Source organism: Hipposideros armiger, unplaced genomic scaffold, assembly GCF_001890085.2.
Source record: "Hipposideros armiger isolate ML-2016 unplaced genomic scaffold, ASM189008v1 scaffold_115, whole genome shotgun sequence".
Lineage (NCBI taxonomy): Eukaryota > Metazoa > Chordata > Mammalia > Chiroptera > Hipposideridae > Hipposideros > Hipposideros armiger.
In genome coordinates, this window is record NW_017731465.1 from 3084128 (window position 1) to 3098481 (window position 14354).

The 14354-nt window shown below is 36.0% G+C and overlaps 1 protein-coding gene across 2 annotated transcripts in view; it reads left to right on the forward strand.

Annotated features, from left to right (window-relative positions):
* The window catches only part of PRKACB (protein kinase cAMP-activated catalytic subunit beta), a 109246-nt gene that overhangs the window by 16370 nt on the left and 78522 nt on the right, over nt 1-14354 (forward strand). The window lies entirely within an intron of this gene.

The window sequence follows — 14354 nt, forward strand, 5'->3', positions numbered from 1 at the left end:
ATAATAATCTTTCCAGTGATGATAAACTCATTACTCTATAAGGCAGGGTATACCAGTCAGGGTTATACCAGAGAAACAGAATCAATAGGATATATATTAAGAGATACTGCAAGGAACTGACTTACGTATTTGTGGGGTTTGGCTAGACAAGTCCAAAATTCACAGGGCAGGCCGTCAGGAAGGGCAAGCTGGAACTCTGGGGCACAGGCTGAAGCTACAGTCCACAGGCTAAATTTCTTTAGGGAAGCTTCAGTTCTGGTCTAAGGCCTTTCAACTGATTGCATCAGACCCACCCAGATTATCTAGGATAATCTTTACTTGAAGTAAACTGATTACGAACTTGAATCACATCTACAAAATACCTTCATAGCAAAACCTACATTAGTGTTTGACTGAATAACTGGAGACTATACACTAGCCAGGATGACACATAAAACTGATCATCACAACTTTTTTTTCCAATGCCTAAGGGGTGGGGTGGGGGTGGGGGGCTGGGAGTGGTTCATTTTCCCAAGCCAGGAATGGAACCTTCTATTTACTTTTCAACCTTCATCTATTTATTGATCACTCCTACTACCTCAACTCCACCCCCCACCCCACGATATACATAAACTATATTGCACTTAAAGTAAAAATTTAAAAATAAACACGTCTCAAAATAAAAAGTACAGAAATTATTAAACCAGAAAACCTGTGTTGAGACGAGTTACTGTGTTTGATCATAAAATTTAGCACTTTTTACATGGCAAAGGAGTTATACACTATAGAATCTCTTTCCAAATTCACTGAAATTCTAACAGGATGTTAGCATGGATTTCTAACAGGAATTTAATCTATTAAATAAACCTATATAATTGATGAGATAATTGTTTAATGAAAGAATTATCTGGTTTCTTAGATACAAAGAGGAGGGTTTCAAAGAGCTAACAGTAGATAGATAGATAGATAGATAGATAGATAGATAGATAATTTGTATCTTTTATCCTCTTTTGATAAATAAAATTTAAAATGCTGTAAAACCCTTTACTAAGACATAGAAAATTTAAAGTGCTGTGTCATAGACCTTCAGCTAGCCAGCGGTTCTCAACCTGTGGGTCGTGACCCCTTTGGGAGTTGAACGACCCTTTCACAAGGGTCGCCTAAGACCATCGGAAAACAAAAAGATATTTACATTACGATTCATAACAGTAGCAAAATTACAGTTATAGAGTAGCAACGAAAATAATTTTATGGTTGGGGGTCACCACAACATGAGGAGCTGTATTAAGGGGTCGCGGCATTAGGAAGGTTGAGAACCGCTGAGCTAGACTAAAAGGTTTATAAGAATCATAAGTGTGTGTCTCATAGACCCTCTCGGTTAGACAGTTGGGATGTCTAGAAATAAAGACATTGTCCCATCACAGCCTTACATGAGGCCCCAGATAGAGAAGGGCTTCTCAGAAAAATATAAATGTGCCTTTTGTATTGGAGTTGATTATAATTTGATAATAAGAAACCCACAGAGTTTTAAAAGGAATTGTATCACTTAGATTGAAAGGGGCAGAGAGTTCATAATGAAAAAAAAAACCTCTGGGCCTTCAACCTCCTATGGAAAAGAAGCAGGCTGAGAAGCTATTCAGCTGTAAAATAGGCCATTTCTTACGGAAAATGAAGAATGACTCAGAGGATGTAGCCAAGAAGCCAGGAAGTAGAGCTAAGAGACCTGGAGAACCACCCCCGGGGCTAAACAAGGAACTGGTGACATGTTCCCGAGTGGATTTCAGAACTGCTCTTGACCAATGACTATTATGTGCCTCTTGTTTTCGCCCGTTTTGAATTTCTCATTGCAGTTTTCCTATTCTTGCCTCACCATTGCATATTGGGTGTGTGCTGTGTAGATACCTTGAATCTTAGTTCACAAGTCTTCCTGAGGAGTTGCATCTAAGGAACTGGATCTGAGGATCCACATTTACATTCACCTGATTTAGATTTGGGCCTGGACCTTGAGCCCATGTTATAATGGGATGAGGATTTGGAGGATCTTGGGAGGGATTGAATATTATGAGTATTTTGAAAATGGAGGAGTATAAATAATATGTGGCCAGAGGGTAGACTGACAGAGCAGAGAAGGCTCCCAAGTATTTAACTGCTCTTTCCATTCAGAGGCATAGTTGATGTCTTTACCCCTTTGAATCTGGGCTGGGTTCGTGACTGTTTAACCAATAAAATACAGTGGATGTGATTCTAGGTCAATTCAAGGCTATGCTTTTGAGAGGACTGACAGCCTCTGCTCTCGTAGAAGCCAGCACTACGTAAGAAGTTTGACTATTCTAGCACACTGTTAGAAGCTCAGCTGGCCACTTGGCAAGAAAAAAGGAGACAGGATAGTGAGCATGAGAGAGATTGCCGCATGAAGTAGTAGCACTTGGCACTAGACAAGTGAGGGAAGCTTTCCTAGGCTTTCCGTCAGTCAGCCCAGCCTTCAGCTGAAGCCAGATGAGTGAGTGACTCAGCCAGCAGTGGGCAGTCAGATGCCAGATACGTGCCGCAGCCAGGCTAGTCCAGCCCTCCTCCAGCTGCTGGAGCCGCCCCGCGCGGCCCTCAGACCTGTAGACAGAGGTGAGAATTCCTGCAGTACTTTATCCAAATTCTTGAACCACAGAATTGTGAGCAAAATATAGTTATTGTTTTAACACTAAGTTTTGGTATTTGTTACATAGCAATAGACAACTAAAACACAAATGAAGGAACTGAAATACAGAAAAATTGTCACCTGTCCAACTTCACAGAGACAGTGAGAACCACTATCTCATTCACATTTTTACCTGCCTGTGTCTCCGTTCTTTCCAGAGGACTCTGGAACCCCTTTTCCGTCATTAGTAAACCTGTCTGCAGGTTTTTCACGTAATGCAGGTGTATTCATTAGCACCTTGCCTATAATAGTTGGACAGCTATGGTTAGCATATGACATACAGCTGGGCACTATTTAAAGAAATCTCAAGTAGGACCTTCTCTGAGCATTTCGTAAGAGAAATCCCTCACATGAAAACATTTAGTTAGCAAAGTACAACTGACTGAAAATTTATTAAAAGAAATTCAGAAATGATTTATATAATATACCAAATGATAAAACAACTTAGTCCTTATGCGATGTTTAAGTTTTTCTCAAAGGTCCTTTTACCTACACTACTGATTAGAGGTCTTCCTTCTGGACCATTCTCTAGAACAGAATTCTACCCTGGTCACTTCTCCCTTCTAGATATTTTCTTCTGGAACATCCAGTTCCTTCCCACCTCCTTGATATGCAGGGAAACTTCTTTCTTTCACAGACAACCCAATCTAACATTGAGGCACTGACACTTGGCTTTTTTTTTTTTTAACTTAGAGCAAGTTTATCAAAGCATTTTTTTGCAACAATGAATTTTCATAGTAACTACTAAGAGAGTGAAAGAAAATTTCCACTTATCATTACTTACGTATTAGAAAAAGAAGAAAAATCTCAACCAGAATGCCACCATTCAAAGATAACCACTGTTAGCATTTTTTCTTTGATACAGTAGACCCCCCTTATCTGCAGTTTTGCTTTCCACAGTTTTAGTTACCCGTGGTCAACCACATTCCAAAAATATTAAATGGAAAATTCTAGAAATAAACAATTCATGAGTTTTAAATCATGCACCGTTCTGAGTGGTGTGATGAAATCTCAGCGCTGTCCAGCTCCGTCCCTCCAGGGACGTGAATCATCCCTTTGTTTGGTGTATCCACTCTGTCTATGCTCCCTGCCCGTTAGTCACTTAGTAGCCATCTCAGTTACCAAACTGTTGTGGTATCACAGTGCTTGTGTTCAAGTAACCCTTATTTTATTTAATAATGGCCCCAAAGCGCAAAAGTAGTGATCCTGGCAATTTGGATAGGCCAAAGAGAAGCCGTAAAGTGCTTCCTTTAAATGAAAAGGTATGGGCGTATAGGGGAAACGTTAGTGCACATAAGGTTCGGTACTACCCATGGTTTCAGGCATCTACTGGGGGTCTTGGAACTTAACTCCCATGGATAAGAGAGGACTACTGTATATCCTTCTTAAAAATATATGGATGAGTTTTAATAAAAATGGGATTGAAATAATAATAGTATAGTGCTTATTATATGCCAGACGCTTATAAATGCTTTCTCTGGTTTATTTTATTTAATCCACCTCATAACCCAGTGAGGTCTGTACTTTATTAACCCCATTTGCAGGTGAAGAAACTGAAGCAGTTAAGTAATTTGCCCTCACATAACTGGGATTCAAATCCAGGGAGTCTTGAATTTAGAGTCTGTACTTCTGACCATTATTCTAACCTGCCATCCATATTAACCTACTGACTTATACTTTGAATTTTTTTTTCATTTTTATGTTTGAATTTTTACATACAGTCAAATATTACTCTGTGGGATAATTCTTTTTACATCAGTATGTTAAATTTCTTAAAATAATAACATGTAAGAACTAATTTTTTTAACTCTATTTCAATGGTAACCATTCTGTCTGCTTCCAATAAATAGCATTGACTAGTTTTTTTTGTGTTTTTTTTTTAGCTGCTCAGCGGCAGCTCAGCTTGGGCCGGTAGTCGAACCCATGACCCTGAGCATTGACTAGTTTTACCTGTGTTATAAATGTAATCATACAGTATGTGCTCTTTTTTGTCTGGTTTCTTTTGCCTGACAGTTTGTAGAATTCATCCTTATTGTTGAGTATAGTTGGAAATTGTCCATTTTCTGTAATAGTCTATTGTTTGAATATATCACAGTTTATCGATTCTGTTGTTGGGATGTGATAATTTTCCATTTGGGGATATTATCAATGGTGCTGCTATAAATATTCTGGTACATGCATTTTGGTGAATATACGTATGCATTCCTATTGAGTGTATACCTAGGTGTAGACATTTAACTTTAATAATTACGGTCGAATACTTTTATAAAGGGGGTTATACCTATTTGCATTACTGCCAGCGTGATGAGAGTTCTCATTGTTCCACGTTCTCACCAATTTTTGGTTTTTCCTTCCTTTTTTGCTTTAGCCATTTTGGTGGATGTTAATTTTTTACGACTACATAGTGTTCCATTGTATGGATATGTGTTATCTTTTTTTAAAAGGCAGCTGCTGTCATTGGGCATTTTGTTTCCATTCTTTTTTTGAAAAAATATAAAGTGTTGAGATTAATATTCTTGTAGACTTATTATTTAAGATTTCTGATACATGTTTCCCATGCACATAATTGTACAAATAACACAAGTGTTCGTTTCACTGAAACACTGCAAGAATGAGTTATTATAACTTTTATAACTTTAGTACTTAGCAAAAGACAGCATTTCATATTTTAAATTTTATTTTATTTCCAGCAAAGTTAACATTATATTTATTGGTAATTTTGTATTTTTAATAAATAACTTGTTCTCATCCTGTGCTCATATTTCTGTTGAAATATTTGTGAATGCCTTTATTTGTTACCATTAGTTAATCCTTTTCTGGCTATATAGGTTACAAACTTCCTATTTACCTTTAAATTTTATAAAAATTTGTTTGTATGGAATCAAATTTATATTTTACAGTTTTTGTCTTTGATATCATGCTTTAAAAGGTATTTTCATATTTTCTATTCTTCCATTTTGCTATCTTCTTCACCTTTGTGTATGTACACACACACACACACACACACACACACACGTCTGACAGTGAAATTCGTGAACTTATCCTAGAAAAAGTGCTACATACCTCATTGCTGAATATCACTATGGTCACCTTCAAAGTACTCCCTTTGGGAAGCTATGCACAGATGCCAGCACCTAGTCCACCCTTCAAAGAAATTTTGGAATTCTTTTTCTGGAATGGCCATCAGAGCTGTTGTCATATTACCCTTGATGTCCTGCATGTCATCAAAATGTCTTCCTTTCAATATTTCCTTTATCTTTGGATAAAGAAAGAAGTCACTGAGGTTCAGATCAGGTGAGTAGGGAGGGTGTTCCAATACAGTGACTTGTTTACTGGCTAAAAACTCCCTCACAGACAGTGCCGTGTGAGCTGGTGCATTGTTGTGATACAAGAGCCATGTATTGTTGGTAAAAAGTTTATGTTGTCTAACTTTTTCATGCAGCCTTTTTAGCACTTCCAGATAGTAAACTTGGTTGACTGTTTATCCAGTTGGTACAAATTCATAATGAATAATCCCTCTGATATCAAAAAAAGTTAGCAACATCATTGCAACAAGCCCAGGAACTTGTCAGACCTCGTGTGTGTGCGTGCATGTGTGTGTGTGTGTGTATTACATGTGTGTATACATACATACACACATGTATATTTAATTTTTTTTTCATTTGGAAAATATTATGAAAATGTAAACTTTATGCTATCATTTTCTTTTTCACAAAGTCCCTTCAAAATCAAACTTCTTAATTAATAGGCTAATTATACTGCTTCCACTTTCTTACTTTCTGTTTATATTTCAAATCCTCTTATGTCGATTTTTATCCCTACCTGTTCTGGCAAGTGTCATCCGTGATCCTGCAGTGGTTTTTGTTTATGAACTTTTTTCTTTATAATAGAGTTTCCCTACTCTAGTGTTTTCCCAAATGAGTCATCCATTCATTTACTTCAGCTACCACTACTTCCAATTACTGTATTTCTCATCTTTGTACCAACACATATATCTCTTCTATTTTTCAGACATATATATCTGTTGGGTTGTCAGAAAAGCCATGACTTATTTTGTCTATGTTTTTCAAAGGTCATTTATTTATATAAAGAACAAAGATCAATCAACGATATATTGCCCGTTTTGTTTGATAACCTTTTGCCATCTTTCAGTGAGCTTCATGATTCCTTATTCATAGAAGGACCTGTCTTTATTTGCGAAAAACTAAACAAGGTGCTGATTTACAGCCTCATTTGAATTGAACATTATACCACGCAAGGAGTTTTGAAGAGAGCGAAACAAGTGGAAGTCTGATGGCACAAGGTCAGGTGAGTTAGGTGGGTGTGGCAACACATCTCATCCAAGCTCCAATAATTTTTGATGGGTGATCAAACTTGTGTGTGGTCTCACTTTGTCATGATGAAACACAACTCCTTTACAATTGACAAGCTCTGGACGTTTCTGGATGATGGATTCGTTCAAACGGTCCAATTGTCGACAGTACACATTCGAAGTGATTGATTCCTTGGTAGGAACTCGAAAAACATGACACCTTTAAAATCCCACCACACAGAGAGCATAACCTTCCTCTGATGAAAGTCTGCTTTCGATGTCATTTGAGGCGAATCATCACGTCGGAACCAAGACCATTTGTGCACCACAGTGTTGTAAACAATCCACTTCTCGTCACCAGTTATCAGTTGCTTCAAAAAAGGATTGTTTTCCTCACGTTTAATGAGCATATCGCAGTTGCTTATACGCGCCGTCAAATGAACTTCTTTGCGTTCATGTGGAACCCAAATATCAAGCTTGCTTATGTATCCCAGCTTCTACAGGTGGTCATGAACGCTAGAATGATGGATGTTCAATGTTTCTGCAATCTATCCTGTCGTGTAATGTGGGTTTGACTCAATCAATGCCTTTATTTTGTCGTTCTCAACCTCGGTGGGCCTTCCTAAACAAGAAGCATCGTTGAGATCAAAATCACCAGCACAGAATTTCGTGAACCATCGTTGACACTGACATTCTTGTAGAGCATTGTCACCATAAACTTTATGCAACTTTTCACAAGCTTGACATGTGTTCTTCCCTTTATGGAAGTAAAACAGTAAAATATGGCAAAAATGCGCAGTTTGGTCTTCCATCTTCAACTTGTTTTAAAAATCTCCAAAACTCAACCAAATCACTCAATTTATTTTTAGAATGAAGTTAGAACTATGAGCTGTCAAATGACATAGCAATAACATAGATGCGAATGACTCTAGTACTTCCAAAAATGAACTAGTGCCATCTGTTGCAAACACACGTCATGACTTTTCTGATGACCCAATAATTTTTACTGGATGTATTCTTTGGAAAGTAAAATTGAGGAGATTATCTTTTCTCTAAATCTATATCCCCTATTTTGGTGAAAATGAGGAACTTCCTAGTCATAGAAGCCAAAAATCTGGGTGTCATCCTAGATTCTTTCATTTTCCTAATCCCTTCCTCTCATTGGTGGTTGGGTCTTATCAATGATTTGTGCCCTCATTTTTAATTTTACTGCTTCTAGCTTAGTTCAGCTGTTTATCATCCCTTTTCAGGATATCTAAAATAGTTGCATAGCCAGTCTCTCTACCTTCAATTTTCTTAGCTGTCTCTCAAATCTGACCTAGTTACTCCCTACTTAAAATGTTATTATTGTGCTCCATTGCATATAGGATAGATTTATTCTCAGCAAGGCATATAAGGACTGTCATGATTTGGCCTCTTGTTTGATTTCCTTCCTATCACTCTTTATAGTACTTTCTAAGACACAATAAAATATTGCTATTACTATGATTGCGTGGGAATTGTTGCTGACTTTAACACCCAAAGTTGGGGTATTCAGAAGTGTGCCCCAAATACAAAATGATTCATTCTGTACTGTTTACTAAGCTAATGTTTAGTAAGATAGCACAAATCAACTTTTTTTTTTTTTTTTAGTTTGAGTAAAAAAAAAATCAATTTACTATGGGAAAAATATTTTTGGTTAATTCAAAGCTAAAAAGGATTTTGTCTGCTGTTTCCTGCTTGGGATTATCTATATTAATATCTTCTATTAGTATAGAAGATTTACTGTACATGATATCTTCTTCCATTATTTCATTATTATAGAAACATCTCAAAGGAATTAATCAAGAATATAATTAGCACACATACATAATTACAGATTTCTTTATCATATTTTACTTGGTAAGTATGCTTCCTTTTAAGGCATAATTTCTGAAATTCACCCCCATACTTTTGTTTCATAAGTGCTTTATCCATATGTTGCCTGTCTGGAAATCTCTTTATTTCTTCTCCCTTTGTCTAATTAACCCTTCATCACAACCTTTACATTTCATGTCAATCATTATGTTTTCAGGAAATTGCTCTCTAATCTTCCCACACTAGATTAAGGTCTCTTCTTATAGTTTTCATAGAATCATGCTGCTTTTTTATATAGTACAGTCTTTCCCAATGAATTATTATGTCTGTTTTTGTTCATCATTGAAATCGCGCATAAAGTACTATGGTTGGCACATAGGAGGCACTCAGGAAATAATAAATAAATACAGTTTCTTAATAGGCAAAAAAGGATAGATCTGAAATACTTTTCAGAGAGATGCTTCTTTTAAATGTAGCCATAACAACTTAGACATATCTAAATATTATTGACCCTATAGAATGATGTGCTAACTGGTGCTTAGAATTTTGATTTTGTATTTATTCCTAATACAGGATTGGGAAGATAGCCATCAAAATGCTCTGCTTGGTAGTAAAGAAGACTAATTATGTCCCTGGAGATAACAGCAACTACGTACTTCATCTTCAGGCCAGAGTTTACTAGCTTTATTAGAAGCAATGTCTTAATGAGAAACTAATATTACAAGTAGGTCTTGTGAACTTGGCTCTAAGACACAACATCAAATGGAGATTATTTTGCAGAATTGAGAATATATTGGTGCAGTAATGAATACCCATTGGTGACACTGCTATCAGTGTCGGAGGTGAGTGTCCATTTAACAGACAGTGTCCTAAGTGGATTGCTTCTCAACTGTGGCTTGCCTCCTTTGGTCCTGCCTTAACCTGGTTTTCCAATCTTCCTAACCATTTTATAGTGTACACGTCACATAAATTCTTTTTCTGATTAAATTAAATAACATCAGTTTTTGTTTTACAACCAAGAACCTGACTGGTACATGTCCTAAAGGGGAGCCTAATTCACATGTCCTCCCAGGAAAGGCAGCTAGAGGCCTTACTTGTGTGAGTGTTTCATAGGGCTCATAGGAAACCAATGAAAAATAATCTTAAGATGGATAGTTAAGCTCTTAGACACAGGAATCAAGGCTCATAAAACTCTAATTGATAGTTTGGACAAATGTTTTTGCACAGAACTCTTAAAAGTGCTCCAAATTCCTTAAGAAGAGATTGATAGGAAGCATAAAACTGATGGGAATAATACCCAGAATAAAAGTATTTTATAGGTCAACAGAGAGACAAATGAGAAGGAAAGAAAAATATAGTAAAAAATATGAATAAATAAATTACTAAAGATGAAATTCAGATGATCAACTGACATGAAAATATATTTTACTTCATTAGTAATCAATGAAATTTGATTTAATATGAAATGTCTTTTTTCATTCACCAGGTTAGCAAAGATGAACAAGTCATACAATATCATGTATGCAGGCATATTGAGTGTAAATTGGGATAGCCACTCCTGAGATGATTTGGTTGTATCTATTAAAACTGAAAATGGATATAAATTGTGACTCAAGAATTCCCAAGAAATTTTAAGTATCTTCTGAATAGAAACATTTAACATGTACAAAAAAATTATGCATTGAAAAAGAAAAGACAAGTATTGGTGAGGATGTGAAGAAATTTGAACTCTTATACATTGCTGGTAGAAATGTAAAATGGTGCAGCCACTTTGAAAACATTTTGGCAATTTGTCAAAATGTGAAGCATTAAATTACTGTACTCAGCAGTTCTACTCCTAGAAATTAATCCAAGAGAAATAAAAACATATGTCCATATAACTTGTACATGGTATGTTCAGAGCAGCATTATTCATAATAGCCATGAAGTGGAAACAACTCAACTGGTTAAACAGAATGTGGCATATCCATACAATGAGATACCATTCAACAATAAAAAGTAACAAAGTACTGATACATGCTACGACATGGATGAACCTCAAAAACATTATGCTAAATGGAAGAAGTGAAACACAAAAGACCACCTATTGCATGATTTCACTTGTATGGAAAAGAATACCTGTAGAGACGGAAAGTAGATCAGTATTTGCCAGGGCTGGTGAGAATGGAGAGTGACTGCACATGAGCATGAGGTTCCTTTTGGGGTGATGGAAATATTCTAAAATTAAGTAGTGGTGGTGATCACATAATTCTATAAATTTACTTTAAAAATTACGGTGAATTATACACTTAAAACTGGTTAATTTTATGGCATATGAATTATATCTCAACAAAGCTATTAAAAATGGCTAATCATTTATAGTTTCATTTGTATATATGAAATAATGCTCTTGCATATCTCTAGTGCATACAATTTTTATTTGCATATGGATGTAAAATTGTGGGGTTTATGTATACTGGTAAAATCTAAGGTAATGATAATAAAATATATTTCTGGATTTGTATGTGAAGCCTAAATGGACCCATTCTGCCACCTTCTGGCTTACTCCATATCTTATGCTGGTATGAACTAAGTGTCATCTAACTTTCTGTCATGGCTGACACCAGATCATTGATTTTGAGGCCTGGGAGATTTCCAATGGGGTCAGTTTAAGCTATCACATATTTTTAGTGCCTTGGGCTCATATTTATTTCTTAGTTCTAAAATGTGTTAGAATTTATTGAATAGGATACCACACTGATGATATATGCAGTTGTTTCTTCCCAACGGTTACATAGTTATAACTACATTTGGCTTTTCCACAATACTAAAGTTTTTTCAGATATTACTTGATATTAAAACTGTATCAAGTTTTTTAGCTATTACAGTCACGATATGTAAATTATTTGGTGAATGATATAGAAATGAAAGTTACTGAAATCACCACCAAGTTCTTACAGAGAAACTAATGTTAGATTCAACAACCACTTTTTAGAGCTCTAAAATAAAAGGAGAAACCATAGGCATGTTAGTGAAATCTTAGTGTCTTATGTCCTTGGTTTTGTGACTCTTCAGTATATTTTCATTTATTGAAAAAAGATTTTGGTAAAGGCTTAAAACTTGAAAATGTAATTCATTTAAAACAAGTATGATACACTTCTTGGGAGAGGTAGGGAGAAGGGATTAAAATAGAATATAGAATATTACAATTTTGTGGCTTTCTACAACATTCTTTACCTCCCTGTGCCTCTGGCCTCTGGAAAAATGAGATAATAACATTCATCTTAAAGGTTGTTGAGAAAAAAAGTGTTACTTCATGTAAAATACTAGAATAATGCCTACCATATAATTTAGCATTATTATCAATCTCACAACATTTAGAATATATTACATATTCTTATATATTTTATAAGTCAATAAACTATAGCTTACCCAATAAGTTTTATATTTTTTTACAGTTTATATCCAATATTAAAATAGAGAAATTAAAGATAGTGGAAATGCATAGCCTCCTAAATTAGAAATATATGAGATATACTGGGGCTTAATATAGGTCCACTGTTTCTGTCTGTGGCTCATCTTTGACTTGAGAAACCTAAAATTCTCTCAAAAGAGCTATGGTATCACTAAAAATAAACCTATTCAAAAACATTTATTGAATGCTTACTCTGTAAATCACCATTGTGTTGGATTCTAGGGGTAGAATATTACGGGAAAAGCTCCCAAGAAGAGTTAGAAGTATAATCATGTAATTATTGTACAATGTGGTCAGTACAGTCATGTGACTGTTAATATATTTTAGGAGCTAGAACAGAGGAAATAACATTGAACTAGACTTTTGAGTAACAAGCAGGAATTTGCCAGGAGAAAGTCATACTACATTTGGTAACCTAAAAACAAAAGGCCGAAGAGAGAAGCAACTAATGTTTGAGATCCAAAGAACAGTTATTTGGGAAGGACTGATTCAGACAGAAACCCCAATAGTGTTCTGATTAGGAAGCGAGGGCAAGGAGTTTTTATGTGAAAGGGAAAGGGAATAATTACACGAATAGAAGGAAGGAATTTCTGTTGGTGTTAAGTCAAGGAAGGATAAGCTAAGTTATTCTTCAGCTATATATGGTGCTGCTAATTGTAAAGAATGTGTTTTTCAGTCTGATAGTCAAAATGTCTGCTTTCCTGTTAGCTTTGCAAACAGTTGTGTGAAATAGCGTTGCTTTGGCCCAATCCAAAGGTTATTTTGCCCAGTTAAAACATTGCAAAGGTTTGAAGAGTAAGATATGCAAGGCAATTCCTCTGGGGTGGCAGCTCCAACTCCATTTTGCAGTGCTCCGTTTATATTGTTTTTCACACATAAATGGAACATTTTTGCTTGGTTGTTTACTACTGGCTTATTTGCACATTCTCATATTTCATATTAGTACTACTGTATTGCCTTTCATATCCAGAGTGCTTTGTCATACATCATCTGAAGAATGAGGTTTTCAAGCATTTGTATTTTAGTGGGGAAGACCAGGCTTCCGTCATGATAATTCTGGGTAACGGTCAGCTATATTTTCCTCGGGGGGATTTGCAATGTTGCTATCTGGGCCTGTAGCCCCCTGTGTTCACCTCCCTGTATTCTGTGGAGCCAGACCTACCATTCTGGCAGTCAGATTTCTGAGGCCTGAAGCTTGCCCTTATCTACACTGATGAAGATTCTCTAGTGAGTGAAAGGAGTGACTCCATTTGTGTAGTGTCAGTGGGAGTTGAAGGGATATGTTTCATCTTCTTCACATCTATTTCAGATATTTAGAAAGTCCCTCCATGGAGATTTAGATATTAGGCTGCCTGGCCATAATCTTGGCTAGTCAATAGTAATTCAATGGGAACGTTATCTACATTAAAGGTCTATAAGAGCTAGAGAGAAAGAGAGAGTGCCTGGGCCAAATTTCATATTTCTTAATTTTAGTACTCTGAAAATAGAATCCCACTTTTCCCACCTTATGATGTTTAAGACATATTATTTTTCTACTACTGTAGATTTATTGCATTACTGTATTACAGGAGTGAATTACTGTAAATTTAGTGGTTTAAAACAAAACCGCTTTATTGTCTCAAAATTCTGTAGGTCAGAATTCTGACAAGTTCTTACCTGTAGCTTCTGAGGAAGAATCTACTTCCAACTTCATATTTATGGCAAAATCCATTTTGTTGTGGTTTAGGACTAAGGTCTCTGTTTCCTTACTGGCTGTCACCTGGAGGCCGCCCTAAGCTCCTGGAGGTCTCTTACTGGTCCTTGCAGGAGACTCTAGTATCTCAGAACCAGCAATGATGCACTGAATCTTTTTCATGCTTGGAATCTGACAACTTCCTGACCTAACTCCCTTCTGCTTCAACCTGGAGAAAGTTCCCTGTTTTTAAGAACTAATGTGATTAGATTGGGGGCACATAGATAATCCACAAAATTCCATTTTAAGGTCATTAATTAGTAACCTTAATTACATGTGTAAAATCCTTTTAACTTTAAAGTATGGTTTTGAACCAAAGCAGGAAGTGTATGTGCAAAGGCATAGAGTT